Raw genomic sequence first — 16,132 nt, forward strand, 5'->3', positions numbered from 1 at the left:
GCCACCCCGAAGGTCAAGGCACATACTGAAGGACAACCCATGGAATAAAAAGGAAACAGTTGTCTGATCATACTGCTAGGAAGACTGCTGAAACACCAATGGAAGCAATCATAACCCTAATCAATGATTTTGCAAAGGAATAAGAAGAAGCCCGTAACAGATTGAAGGAAAAGTAAAGAACAAATACTGAAAGTAAAGGAACTGATTAAGAAATTGCAAGAATCTGCACCTGACGATTGGTATAAAATCATGTAAAGGGACGGAACAAAGAAGGATCAAGATGGACTCTTGTGCAAGGAAAAAGGAATATGTGTCCCATCTCAAACGGAGAAGATGATCATGCCACTAGCTCATGGACTGAGTCATGTATGCCCTAAGGCAGTGGTGGGCAAACTATGGCCCGAGGGCCGTATACGGCCCGGCGGACCTTTTAATCCGGCCCCCGGACAGTTTGTTAAAACAAGGCACTTTTCCCCTGTACGTAAATGTAAGGGAAAGGTGCCAGTAAAAATGGCGGCGATCAGCTCAGAACTGCGCATGTGCAATTCCCGGAAATACCCGAGAAGATCCGATGCTGAGCCGCCGAGTCTACCTCCTGCCCAGCCCACCTGCCCGTGCAGCCAATGCAGTGAGCGCATTTTCCCGCCAGCCTATGAACAGGCAGACAGGACGGAGGAGCCAGAAGGATCTGAGAGTCACGGTCTGTGACCTGAGCGGCTGCGGAGGGAGCCTGACCAGTCGGGACTGGTGGACTGGATAACAGAGCCCCACCGGAGCAACGGACGGACCCCTGCCAGTGCCTGCCCGACTGAGTGAGTAAAGTTTGTGGAGCCTGCTGCCCGCCGTTGACTGTGTGTGAGGGTAAGCAGGGAGACAGCCAGGCTAGAATGATTAATTGATGGTGGAGGGAGGAGGGGGCTCAGGTGGACCTACCACAGGTCCACCTGAGCCCCCCTCCACCATCAATAAATCTTTCCAGCCTGGCTGCCTCCCTGCTCACCCTCACATGGACAGGATACAGGAGATATCAGAGACAACAGAGAGATTGCATACAATGATTTTGTACAATCTCACCACTGCCATTTTTGTCTGTTAACTGCTGCCTGTGCCTGTCTGACAGCACTCTGCGTGGTTGCTATTAAAAATGCTCTATTTTAGCAAATTTTTTAACAGCATGCATGATGTTTTCAGTTACCTGAACTTGATGTGCTAATTAAAAGAAAACCCCTTATTCTGATGAGCAATTAGCTTGTGGATTATCAGTGATTTTAGGTATAATGGTGCTGTTAACCATTACAGGGTTTCTGCTGTCAGACAGGCACAGGCAGCAGTTTCCAGACAAAAATGGCAGTGGTGAGATTGTTCAAAATCATTGTATGCAATCTCTGTCTGCTGTCTCTGATATCTCCTGTATCCTGTCTGTGTGAGGGTTTGTTTTGTAAAATATTTTTTTTTATGCTTTTCTACCTTAAAGCGGTAGTTCACCCAAAAATCACCTTTTTGCAGTTAGATCCAGCATACTGCTGACATCTGCAGTATGCTGGTCTTTTTTATTTTATTTTGGTACTTATCGTTATAGCCGTATCTCTTCTATGCCTCTGAGCGGGGATTACTTCCTGGTATAGGCGTTCCCTTCAAGACAAGCAAGTTGAGTTTAGCCTTTTGGCCCGGCCCTCCAAAATATTTTTAGTTTCTCATGTGGCCCCATCGAAAAAATAATTGCCCACCCCTGCCCTAAGGCAATGGAGAGAAGCATATGCAAGCCTGGATGGTTTATTCGCTACTCCAGAAATGCATATCAAGACTTTGTTGAGGGATGCATAATCTGTGCTAAAAATAACCCAGGAAAACCAACCAGAGTAACACAAAGACATTTGGCCAAGTCACTATTCCTTTTCCAAAGACTTCAGAGTGATTAAATCTAATTGCCCAAATCAGGCCAATATCAATATGTTTTGTTGTGCGTAGACATGTTTTCAAGCTGAATTGAAGCCTGACTGGTGGCTAAAGCAAATGCCAAGACAACAGCAAAGAAACTCCTTTCCGAAGTAATATGCCACTTGAAGTCCCTGAAATCCTAGAGAATGACAGAGGAACACATTTCACTGGACAGATCATGCAAATTACATGCAGGGACTTGGAAATTGTGCAGGCCTTTCATGCCTCTATAATTCACAGAGTTCAGGAAAGGTAGAAAAATATAATGGAATCGTTAAAGACAGGTTAGCCAAATTTAATGCAGGGAAAGGGAAGACAGGTTAGTAAGGAAACAATGACCAGAACTGTTGCCTCTGGTTCTTTACAACATCAGGATTACCCTTACTTATAGGTCAGAGAATTTGAGCCCTTATGATATTTTGTTTGGGGGCCCACCAAAGACAGGGTTGTATTTTCCACATCAGACTGCTGTAATGTATAATGATTTTGTTTTGTTATGTAATTGTCTAATACAAGCAACTAACTGCGATGCACAAGTTTGTTTTTGATTCAATTCTAGATCAAGAACCCGGAACACATGATTTACAGCCAGATGATTGGGTCCTAGTAAAAGAATATGTGAAAGTACCTTTGGGACCAAAGTCTGAAGGACCCTACCAAGTGTTCCGGACAACTGCTACAGCTGTAAAGTGATGTGGATACAGGCCAGCCATTGCAAGAAAACACAGCCTTTTGGAATATCCCCTTTTCAGTAGGGAAAAGAGGTATACAATGTGACATTATGATAGGAAATATGAAAAACTCAGATGACACTTTGTTTAGATATGGTCAATTTTCATGGATTCAACAGGAACAGGAAGGAATTATCGTTATAGGTTTGCTTGTTTATTTAGAATTTTTTTCAGGTGTGCTAAATGTGAAATACAATGGCAATTAGAACAGAGGAAGATGACCCCCAAGGAAGAGATAGAGTGTTATCAGATTGTCAGATTAGCAGATTTGTATGATGCCGAGATGGGTGATATGAATGAGTAAAGATATGTATCCACATACACCCTAAGAAGAACTTTGCTCCACATAGATGTGAAGTAGTACTGTGGACCCTTCGGTGTCATACTAGGTAGGAAAGATATGGTAGTGACCCCGACATGGGGGTTAGGAGGAGGGAAATTAGTAGTTTCCCAGTCAGTCTTCAGTGCTCTGCCTATCACATACGAGGACGAGGAGGAGGCGGGGCGGGGTTACACTGGACACCATCTGACTACACGACACAAGGGCTGATCGGAGAGACTCGAGTATAAGCCGAGGGGGGCTTTTTCAGCCCAAAAACATTGCTAAAAAACGTGGCTTATACTCGAGTATGTAGTACATTAAATCCTCAATGGGCAGATTTACCTGCATTTCCTATCCTGAAGACAAAAAAGGAAGTGAGTGGAAATTTCTCCAAGGTGAGATGAACAGCCCTCCTAAACAGTTGTCACTGAAACATATATCCCTTCAGTGACAACAGTAGAACTTTGGATTTCCCATTACTTTCTGTCTCTTTGACTATGGTCACCAGTACAATGACTGAAAACAACTCTACCAATAGGGGACAGTGATAAAAACCTGAGGAGTTCTAACCCTTCCATACTGCATCCAAAAAAAAAAAAGCTTTGGCTTTACATACACTTTAAGAAATACAAATAATACAAATAGTGAAACGTAAAATAAAACCCCAATTAAATAAAAAATAACAGCATCTGATAATAATAGAAAAGAACCGTTCATTGACACTTGTGCCCCCTGGGCTTTATCTTAGAATTCTCAGGATCAAAGTAATATCTTATCAAAAGTGACATCTAATATGAGATTCTCTTGGCTTTACGTTTAATCATCTCCAGATTTCATAATCCCATTATAGAAGAATTAATATACGTCGCCTTCCTTCCTTTTGTACATGATGTTAGTGTTCAGACAGCTCTTCATTTTCTGTTTTTCCCCAAGACTTTCTTCTCTCTTATTGCTTTTTTCTACATTGATTTCATCATTTTTTTTTTCTTAAATCTGGGGATCTTGTTGTTGTGTTGTGCACGTGGGGACATAAATATATAAAAACTAACATAGTCTTAGAAAATGTAACTGGAAACTTTTTTTTTTCTTAGGCTTATGTCTGTATATGTTTGATCACAGTCTACAAATGTATATATGCATCTTGTTTCATTCCCTGGTATTTGCATGTGAAATCGATTTTTGATTAAATATTGTCATTAACCCATGTTTGGCCTTCTACAACCTTTATACACAGACTGCAGTTAAAGTTTCATTGTTCAAAAAATAGAGAGAAAGTACCTACAGGTATTAAAGCCCAGTTCCAGTGTTGGCAAAACCTAAAAGTTTATTGCTCTGGCTACTATACTCACCAGATCTCCAATGCTGTCCCACACATACTCACCAATCCAGCATGGCACCTCTTCTAAATTGAATGACACCCAGCCTCATTCAGTCCATTTCCTTTGGGCCCATAGCATCAATGCTTTACCCCAACCCCTCGTCCACCCCTCGCCCACCCCTGATAATTCTGTAGAAAGCAGTGCCATATCATTCTGTGATGAAGCAATTAGGAGCCACCAGAAAAGAACAAAAGAGCAAAGAGGACCGGAGACATCACCAGCCCAGACCCAAGATTCCTGGAAAAGGTAAGTATGATGATTTTTTTTGTTTGTTTTTGGTGCAGAGCTGACTCCAAGAAGGGTAGGGGCAAATTGTGGGACCCAAGCCTGGAATTTCGTTTAATAAAAAAAATATCCACAGGAGTAAAATTGACCTAAAAGTCCCCATAGTAATGTAAACATTGTTTAAAATTGTGTAGTAACAGCATCTATATCATATACTAATTACGCATTGAAGTATAACTTTAAATCACTAAATCTTGGTGCTGTTCCCCCATGCCCCAACCTACCAATCTAGAGATGTTGTTCTTCTTCCAAGGTTAATGACTCCAAGCTTGATTCAACTTATTTTCTGTAAAATAGAGAGCATCAAATGTCCACACCCCACCCTGGAGGAGAATGATGCAGAGAACCGTATTTAAACCTTGTATACATATTGTTTAAAAGACTGAAGTATCTGTTCCTGTTATAATTGGTTTTCCCATTGAGAATATTTACAGCTATATCAGAAATTGGGTAACAGCTTTTTGTTACCCCTTTCCCCCAGAACTATGCCCCTGCCATGCTTACAGGGCTCCCACCTGCAGGCCAGGGACCCACATGGTAGATAGAGTGGCGGAGGATCAATAAGCATCCTATTGATGATCTCCCTTGCTATAAAGAACCCAGAAGCAATGTGCATAATGTCACCTTGCATAGATGTCACCGATTCCGTAACAATTGTCTACTTTAGATGGTTTTCCCTTACTTCCGGCTGGGGTGACAACTGTTGATTTTCAGATTTCCTTTCCATTTTGTTTCCATTGCCATCAGGACAGAAGGGGAAAGAAACTCTATATTTCAGGGATGTTCTTATTAACATTTGACAAAGGTTTAAACCTTTCCACACTCTTTCCAAAATGAAGAATGGCATTCACATTACCCTTATTTAAAATTGGACAAACTTTTCATACCAATATATTTTGGATATTTTTAATTAGGAAATGTCCTTAGTTTTGGATAGAGTAAGGGTTGTGTAAATCCCCTAACTTTTTGGATAGCTGTGCTCTGTTGGGGAAGTTTTTCTTTACTTCCTAGCCTGAATAACAACCAACACACTCCCTGGTTTTCTCTTGCCACCACTAGTGCAACTCTCCTCTTAGTGGCCCACCTTCACACATGCCATTCCCCCCTTCATTCTATCATGAATATTACTATTAGACACTTCCACATTACTAACCAATCTGTGGCTACAGCTCCACCCTGCCAATCCCTCCACTGGCCTCCACTAGCCCAACATATAACTACTAACTACAACATAAAACGCCATACACCACTCTACATCACCAACCTCATCTCAAAATATCACCCAAATTGTCCATTACACTCCTCCTAAGACCTCCTGCTCTCTAGCTCCTTCATCACCTCCTCCTATGCTGGGAGCCTTTCCCATTCTCTCCGTACTCCAACCTATCTGGTTATCTCCTACTTTGTTCATAGTTGATGATCTCGGAGAACTCATCTCTTCAGGGAAGCCTAACCCCCCTACACCTAAAAAACTGTACTTCTACTTTCAACATCAGCTTATCCCACAGTTATTACATGTGTATCACTTGAGCCTCCCTTTTAGATTGTAAGATCCTTAAAGGAGTTGTAAATAAAATAAAAAATTATGCTGAAATGACTGTTTACAGGGTATAGAGACAAAATAGTTAACTGATTCCTTTTAAAAACAATTAAAAATACATAAAAATCAATCATATAATGTACCTGTAGTTTCTAGTTTCGTTTTTGCATGTTGTTTCCTGCCTCTCTGCTGTACAGAGCCACAGAGCCAATACAGGGCAGTGATGGTTTGGAAAACGAAACTGATTGGTGCTGTGGGGTTTTAGACACACAGTAATCACACCTCCTTGATTAGTAACCCCAGAGAGAAAGCTCCTATCACTGTGGTTATCAGGAAACAGACAACCAGGAAGTGTGGAGATCAGAGAAGAATTACAGCAACTTGAGAGCAAAATCGAACAATGAGGACATGAAAACAGCACTGCATTAAGGTAAAGGAAGCTATTAAGATAAAAAAAATCCTTTACAAACCCTTTAAGCAGAGCTCTCTTAATCCTCTTGTATCAAATTGAATTGGAAGTGTTCTGTCTCCCCTTTTTTTAAAGCAATGTCATAAATGTTGGCACTATATAAATCTTGTATAATATTAATAATATGAAGTAAGAGAAAATCTTTCTAAAGTGAAGTATAACACATTCATAAAGAGCTGTCAATGAAATAGGTGCACCCCCTGGAAGACTTTCCCTCTTTTCCTATTCTGGTGACAAGCAACATTTTGGTATACAGCTGGAAGGTACTCAACCTATACTGATGTTTTAGAGAAGAAAGTATGAATTTTATTGTAAAGAAAATTAATAAATAGTTAATTTCAGCTTCAAAAAGTTTAACTACAGTTGCCTCGAAGAATGCTCATTAACTGCAGTCTCAACTTGTTCTATTATACTGTACAACCTGATGACAAGGTTTTTCGCTGCCACGATTCCTCTTCCAGCGTCTTCATACTTCTCTTTAAGTGGTTTTCCGTCCTCAGATGACTTACATTTTTTTGGCTTGTATGTGCTCTCTTGTGTCTTTCACTAAATGCATTGCTTTTCCTTTCCAGTTTCCTTCTGTAGTTTTGGCCACATGCATACTTAAGCAGAATGCTCATTTTTCTTGTTTCGGGATAAGAAATACAATAATTTTCCTAACAGGAACAGTAAAGGATGAAGTTTGTTCTACACAAAAAGATTATACAATCTGCATATGTTTACTTCAATAGAGGTGTTTTAGAAATCAGTTTATATGTCTAATAAAGCTTTGTTATGCATACATTTTTTTGTGGATTATGAGAATTTTTAATGCATTTATTAATATTTAAAGTCTGTTTAAAACTAATAGACAATTGGGCATATACAATAAACTGGAGAGAAGAAAATGAACCCAACATTGGACTTTTAGCCCATGGTGACCAATAAAACTTGTTGCCTATTTTTTTTTTATGAAAATAGAACCTGATTGAATGCTACTAGCAACACATTTACTTCTGAGCTAGTTTTTTTTTTTTTTACTAAAGTAGCCATAAAAGTGAAAATTCTGGCGATGACCAATAGTACAGGGGACCTGGCTGTGGATTCCATCCAGCTCTAATTAGTAGGTTTGTGGGCGGGCCTACTCACCCTGCATGTGGGAGTACCTTTCATGCAGAGCACGCTTATTACTCCCAGGGACCAGGCGGAGACTGCAGTCATGTCAAAGTCTAGCATTAAGTCATTTCTCTCTTAGAAATGAGCTATCACACTGTGTGCATTAAAAATGCATAATTCCTCAGAAAAAGTCCCAGTGTGTCACTAAACACTGTCACTTGATGTAAGTTGCATTAGGAGAGACACCGCAGAGCCCCTCTCCACCAGTCCAGCGTACCTCCGCCACCTCACTCCCAGTGACAGAATGGAGTCCTGCCATGTACATAGCTCAGACCTCATGTATGCACTCGATAACTCCTATCTTCCCGTGCCCATGTGACCAGATTGTGACTCTCTATACCAAGTCAAAGCTTTTAAGCTAAACTCCAGGTAAAAATACATGATAATTTAATGCCATAATGCAGGGGTCTACAAACTTTTCAAACAAAGGGCTACTTTATTGCCCTTCAGACTTTAGGAGGGCCGGATTGGGGCCAGCAAGGAAAGATAATGTCACAGGCCCGGCATCAGTGAGAACAGTGAGAACAAATATGGCCTCAGGGTTGGTGGTCAATAGGAAGAGGAGTATTCCCCCTATTAGTAGGATGAATAGTATCCCATCATTTGTATCAGTGGATAATATAGTGCCCCATTGTTGGTGTCAATGGGAGGAATAGAGCCTCATGTCAGTGGGAGGAATTGTGCCCCAAGGGCCAGATAAAGGCTAGCAAAGGGCCACATCCACAGTTTGAAGACCCCTGCCATAATGTATTCCTATAATGATGATAACATCTATTTTACATACAGCTACTATAAGTACCTGAATCTGTCTTGATATCAGCCTCATGTCATTACTTATACAGCAGCACTCAGACTTGGAGTGTTCATGTGCTGATAAAGAACACCCAGACATGAGGAGAGACCAAAATGAACAAAGATAATCAGTTCTTATTGGGTTGCTACTCTCATCCCATCAGAATTCTGGTGACAGGGAGGTGACGCCACATTATCCCTTAACTCTAAGGGCTAGTTTACACTTGCTTCAAAACATGGTTTCAGACATGTTTTGTTAAAGCTCTTTGAATGCCAGTCAAAGCTCCTGTCACTAAATAAAATGGTTAGCTTAGAGTCCTGTTTCACCTTGTTTTTGCTTGGTGCTTCGATGAGGCTTCAGTGGGGCTTCATGGGGCTTCGATGAGGCTTCAGTGGGGCTTCATGGGGATTAGATTAGGCTTCAGTGGGGCTTCAAGCGAGCTTTGCCAAAGACTTCTATGGAGGCTTTAAAGATGCTTTGAAGCATCACTAAAGCTACATGGGGTATAATTTTTGAAGCGAGGCTAAGCAAAGCAAAAGCAAGGTGCAAACAGGACTGTAAGCTAACCATTTAATTTAGTGGCAGCAGCTTTGACTAGCGTTCAGAGAGCTTTAACAAAGCCTGTCCCAATCCTTGTTTTGAAGCAAGTGTAAACTAGCTGTTAATGTGTGTTGAAGCCGAGGCAAGTGTAAATCAGAGAAAATGGTGTTACCTTCTTGGATGTGTGGTATAGTTGAGATGGCCACCAGGGTACTTTCTGATTGCATGGGCCCTAACATCAGCCAACTCCTTCTTCAAGGCTGCCAGATATACAGCTCCTTGTCCTTTGGGTACTAACAATGTAGTTATGGAATTGCACTGCATGTCATCACTGTTTGACAGGTAGGCAACTGCTTCTCCCATTGGCCAATATCAGAATGTAGAAGGGAGTAAGAGATCGCCTGCTCACATGAACACAAATGCCTATGCTTTTTTTTCTGGTATTTAACCACTTCAGCCCCGGAAGAATTGGCTGTCCAATGACCGGGCCATTTTTTGCAATTTGGCACTGTGTCGCTTTAACTGCTAATTCCGTGGTCATGCACCTAAACAAAATAGACGTCCTTTTTTTTCCACAAATAGAGCTCTCTTTTGGTGGTATTTGATCATCTCTGCAAATGTTAGTTTTTGCACTATAAACAAAAAAAGAGCGACAATTTAAAAAAAAAAACAATATTTGTACTTTTTGCTATAATAAATATCCCCATTTATTTATTTTTTTAAAAAGCACATTTTTTTCTCAGTTTAGGCCGATACATATTCTTCTACAAATTTTTGGTAAAAAAATCGTACTAAGAGTGTATTAATTGGTTTGTGCAAAAGTTATAGCGTCTACAAAATAGGGGAAAAATGTATAGCATTTTTAACTGCTTGCCGACCAGCCGCCGTCATTCTACGGCGGCAGGTCGGCTCTGCTGGGCGAGAGCCCGTAGCTATACGGCGGCTCTTTGAGCCGCCACTAGGGGCGCATGCGCGCCGCCGGTGGCGCGCGCGCGCCCCCCCCGCTCGCCCCCGACTCCCGTGCGTGTGCCCGGCGGGCGCGATCGCCGCCGGGCACACGCGATCGCTCGTTACAGAGCAGGGACCGGGAGCTGTACCGGAAAAAAAATCGCTGATCGCCGCCATTACTAGTAAAAAAAAATATTAATAAAAATGCCATAAAAATACCCCCTATTTTGTAAACTCTATAACTTTTGCGCAAACCAATCAATTAACGCTTATTGCGTTTTTTTTTTACGAAAAATATATAGAAGAATACGTATCGGCCTAAACTGAGGAAAAAAAATGTTTTTTTATATATTTTTGGGGGATATTTATTATGGCAAAAAGTAAAAAATATAATTTTTTTTCAAAATTGTCGCTATATTTTTGTTTATAGCGCAAAAAATAAAAAGCGCAGAGGTGATCAAATACCACCAAAAGAAAGCTCTATTTGTGGGAAAAAAAGGACGCCAATTTTGTTTGGGAGCCACGTCGCACGACCGCGCAATTGTCTGTTAAATTGACGCAGACCCGAATCGCAAAAAGGTCTCTGGTCTTTGGGCAGCAATATGGTCCGGGGGTAAGTGGTTAATATTTTTTTTTTTGTCTCAGGACTGCGACATTATGGTGGACACATGGGATACTTTTGACACATTTTTGGGACCATTGGCATTTATACAGCGATCAGTGCTATTAAAATGCACTGATTACTGTAAAAATGTCACTGGCAGGGAAGGGGTTATCACTAGGGGCGATCAAGGGGTTAATTGTGTCCCCTAGTGTGTTTCAAACTGTAGGGGGAGGGGATTGACATAGAGGAAATGACAGATCGTGATTCCTAGCTATTAGGAACTCACCATCTGTCTTTCCTCACAGAACAGAACAGGGATGTGTGTGTTTACACACACACACATGTCCCTGTTCTGCCTCTCGTGCCCACGATCACTCACGGCCGGCGGTCATCGCGACTGTCGGTCATGAGCTTTGGCACCCTCGCGATGCAGCGGGCGTGCTCGCCTGCTATCCTGCTTAAGGTTAAAGACGTACAGCTACAACGGTTCGTGGGATCGTGCCGACCTGCCGCCTTATAACAATGTCAGCTGGTCGGCAAGTGGTTAAAGACATAATATTAATACTAATAATAATATTACAAAAAGAGAGAGGTGCACTGTGAACATTGTCATTGCATCCTGAAATTTACCTTGGCTTAAAAATCAGGTTTGTTTGCTATTTGAGTCCTATTATGGAGATTTCCCCATTTCCTGTTCTTTAAACACATATATGTAAAATCCCCTTCCCCTCAGTCATCACCAGTGTGCCCATTGGAAGAACTGCTCTCTATTTATTTTCTGGTGAGAACTCAAAATTTGTGATTTTCCACTTAAATCATAATATTGGACTGATTTACAATAACGGTATCATGTTTTCAACTCTATTTTACTATGAACAAATCTTTCAGGAAAGTGGGACTTAAAGGTATCAATGTGCAAAAATCTATTTACAAAAAATGTATTGAAAGTCTACATATATTTTTTTCATACACATAAAAACGAATTTAGAATAGTACTAAATGTGATTCAGTGCCATTGCAGAAATATCCTCTTTGCAATTTTCCAATGTTATCTATAAATACATTGTCAATCATTTCAAAACCTACTGCACGGCTTATGTATATAAGATCTACTTACTGATTTAAAGATTGATTGTCTTCACATTTCCAAGCCAGTGATTTTAAGAGGAATTAGACCATTTCTCAGATTATAAATCGGCTTCTTTGGGTGATAACTAGGAGATAATACATCTACAAAATATTATCAATACAAACATCAGTAGATGTATATAGGAGAACTTGCATATAATGAAAAATATGAATAATATAATGCTCACATTTACAATTCTGTTTATGCACACCACCTAATATGTACTCAATCCAGCATCATCCTATTTGTTAGGGGATAGGGTTGTATGGGGGACATAAAAGTACTCTAATGCCCTGTACACAAGATCGGTTTATCCGATAAAAACGGTCTGATGCATTTTTTCATCAGATACCCGACGAAGCTGACTTTCATCAGTCTTGCCTACACACCATCAGTTAAAAAAACGATCATGTCAGAACACGGTGACGTAAAACACAACGACATGCTGAGAAAAATGAAGTTCAATGCTTTCGAGCATGCGTCGACTTGATTCTGAGCATGCATTGATTTTTAACCAATGGATTTCCCCACAGACGATCGTTTTTTTTTTTTTTAAAACCATCAGTTAATTTTAAAACAGGTTCTAAGTTTTTTCACCAAGGTGAAAAAAACTGATGGGGCCCACACACGATCGGTTCGTCTGATGAAAACGGAAAACGGTCCGTTTTCATCAGATGAACCGATCGTGTGTACGCGGCATAAGGGACAATATCAACAACCCATAGAAATATATTGTATATCTGTGTATTAAATGGGCTCCCAAGTTCCCCATACATATATGAATAGTCCATACCAATTATACATGTAATAAATGGTTTAAAATACTCTTACTCTAAGACAGGATGTTTTCTAAATGTATTTGTAGTGATAATAGATTTCCAAGGTAGATAAAATAAAGGAATATATAACCCTGACACTAGGAAATTACCGTAAATCTTAAAATTAATTTAATATAATCTGCATATCAGTTATATCATAGTCAATCCAAAACTTAAAATGGCCATATGTGGTTAGATTTTTGTGGGAACATTCACAAGAAGATTGATACTCAGAATATTTCACATTTTGTTTGAAAATTCTGAAAAATGAAGTTCAATTGCAAATGTTGCAAATTTTAACACTTGATTTCAGTATTCTTTATTGACAGAAGTGAATGTGATTCCAAACGTTGAAATCAGATACATCAGATCAGATAAAAAAAAGAAAGAAAAAAATTCCATCCTTATCCCACATCATCTATTTGACCACACGAACCACAAGAAAATCAAAAGAACATGTTGAAAACAATAGTTTTCAAACTAAATTCCACAGTGTACGGCCAGCTTTACTGGTAATCATTGGTAACATCACTTAGATAGACCAATAAAGTTGTTAATCCAAACCTTAGTGGTAATCATTGGCAATTTCACTCAGATGAGGCGATCAAACTGTTTGATATCAAATTGAATCCAACCCTCAATGGTAACTGATGGTAACATTAGATATGGCAATCAAGTTGCTGAAGTTCTAAGTAAATATACAAATGAAAAAATTGAGTAATCCAAGTTTCATGAAATGCAAAAAAATGCAGCTGTGGCAGTGCAACAACCAAATACATATGTGACATAATGCAACAATATTCTGTTAAAATCACTTACATTGTTCACATATACAAAATATACAGTACTTTATAAGATCTTACTTATAATTTAGTTAAAGAGTTTAACCAAATTGTAGTTTTGAAAAAGAAGCTTGAACTATTCCTATTCCATCTTAGATACCTAAGCAAATTAGTATAAAAGAGGTTTATAACGAAATGTTTTATTCAGGCCCATGGTTTGTATGGCTTTAAGTTTTTTTTTTTTCCATTTAGTTTCTTTTTTTTATGAATTAAATATAATGCTATAAAACCAATAACAGAGGTATTGAAATGATGATAAAGTTTGTCTTGTCTACTTACTGGGATTTGATAGATGTGGTCATAAATGCAGAGATGAAATTGGCATTTTATTTTCTCTATATAAAACATACCACATTGACAGAGCATATGATATATTGCTTCAGTAGTTTGACAATCAACAAAATTGTAAGAAAAATCTTTCTCCATTAGGTAACACAAAATCTCTACTTTTATCTATCCAAGGACATTGAATACATGTACGATTTATGTGTACTTCAAATTAGTGGTGCACCATCATAAAAATGTTGGTACCGAAGGCATCCAGGAGGAGATACAGAGGGAAGCCGCCCTTGTCCTGGATGGGGTAAGTGTGGGGCTGATGAGCAGTCCATGGACCCCGGCTATGGAACACTCTATACGCGGACATCCGCTTGGAAGAAAACCATTTGGCCTTCAGGAAGAAGCTTAAGACCCATCTCTTCTGAAGACACAGGTTTGTAGCGCTATACATGTTATTCATTCATTCATTCATTGGCAGATGGGTGAGCGACAGTGAGGGGGGTTTATTCGCTGAGCGACAGGGGTGGTGGGGGTTTGACCGAAGGAATGAGGGGGTGGTTCATTCACTGCCCGCCCCCCCAAAAAAATAAAAAATAGAGCACCAGCTGCCACTGCCTCCTATACACAACATACACCAGCATTCATTATATGGAGCATAACGCACATGGGCTGGTGTGAATGGGCCCTAAAGGGCAAATGTATAAGTTACGATAAAGGTAGTGATGACCAATAATATGGCTGGATTCTGCTATAAATTGGGTGTCTTTTTTTTAATAATGGTATTTATTCCCCATTATAAATAATAAGATTAATCAGCAAGGAGAATAATCCAGGGAGTTAATTTGATTGGACCAAGAAGGATATTTTTTCCTGTAAGTACTGCAAAATTGATAGCTGTGTTCGTGGCTTTTGATTTGATTCCCCGTAGATTAACAATAACAGAACAGCCTTAGAAGGAGAATAGACTAACATTGGTCTTTGGTCTGCTTTTTGATCTTTACTATGTAATCGGCAGACTTGCTGCAGTCCTGAAAGACCGGGTACATTCTTGGATGGCGGCAAAGGTGATAAGTTGTGGAGGGAAACTTAACAGTATGCCTTTCCTTGATGTTCCTTACAGAACTTCTGTCTTGGCAGGCTACACATATACCTACAATACTTCTCAATAAAGGAGCATAGTTCTCTGCGCAGTCATACTCTGCTCTCCAGCTTTCTCCTGTTCTCATCCATTCACTTTTGAAACACACTGGGAAGGTAAAAACACGCTATAGTAGTAGCTGAATGCCCATTTCTTTACTTATTTAAACCCTTCATTACAGAGGGCAAAACAAACCTTGACGCCAAGACCCAATTTTGCAACTTTGACATGTGTTAGTAAAGCTGTACATATGATCACAACTACTTTGTGTATCCAGGTGAATTATCATTTTTTTTTTTTTAAGGTCAAACTGGGCTTTCATTTGGTGGTAAATGGTAACAGATTTGTTTTTATTATCAAAGGAAAACTGGCCCAACTTTTAGTGGTTGAACTGGATGGACTTTCATAACAAAAAAAAGTATTTAAAAAAAAATCTTGCTGTACATGACTTACTATTACCATAACTTACCACCAAACAACAACCCCCCAAAAATTCTACTGCTCCTGACAATTGTACCGATACCACATATGTTATGTTATGTGTTATGTTATGTTATGTTATGTTACTGGTTGTTTGTACTCGTAGTAGGGCTCAAAAACAATAGTGCACCTTTTCCTTTTTTTTATCCTACTTAAAACATTGGAACTAAGGCATATGCAAAAAGTGTGTTGGTGTCTGCGCTGTGTGAACTACAATGGACAGAAGGGTGGTAAAAACTTAGTGGAAGGATAAGTGGACCACTGAAGAAGTCACGTGGTGTGATGACACACGTAGGGACCAGGAGCACTACAGCGTACACGCTCAGACGGAGGGAGACGAGCTCGCTGTTCTTGTCGTTTTGTACCCGTGCCAACCTTTTTATGTGAGTTCCATATTTTATACATTAAACATTCTTTTTATCGCGGAATTGTGCTATGTGCTGTCCTTTCTCCCCCTGCATTTGGATCCTGTGAGAGATACATCCACCCATCCACCCATACCTGCATACCAGGAGGAGGAGGAGGTAGTTAAGAGATACCAAGGGATCCATACAGGTGGACTTACGAACTCGGCGTTCGTTGGAGATAGGCCCACTATTCATGGCCTCCATGTGAGTGCATGTCTATGTGATACATCAATTTCCCCTCAAAATACCCTCACAGTATTACACCATTTTGTCTCTTTGCTATTGTTTTCCATATGACAATTTGATACAGAGCTTCTTTCAACTACAAGTCTTGC

The sequence above is a fragment of the Rana temporaria genome, chromosome 3 (genome assembly GCF_905171775.1).
Source record: "Rana temporaria chromosome 3, aRanTem1.1, whole genome shotgun sequence".
Lineage (NCBI taxonomy): Eukaryota > Metazoa > Chordata > Amphibia > Anura > Ranidae > Rana > Rana temporaria.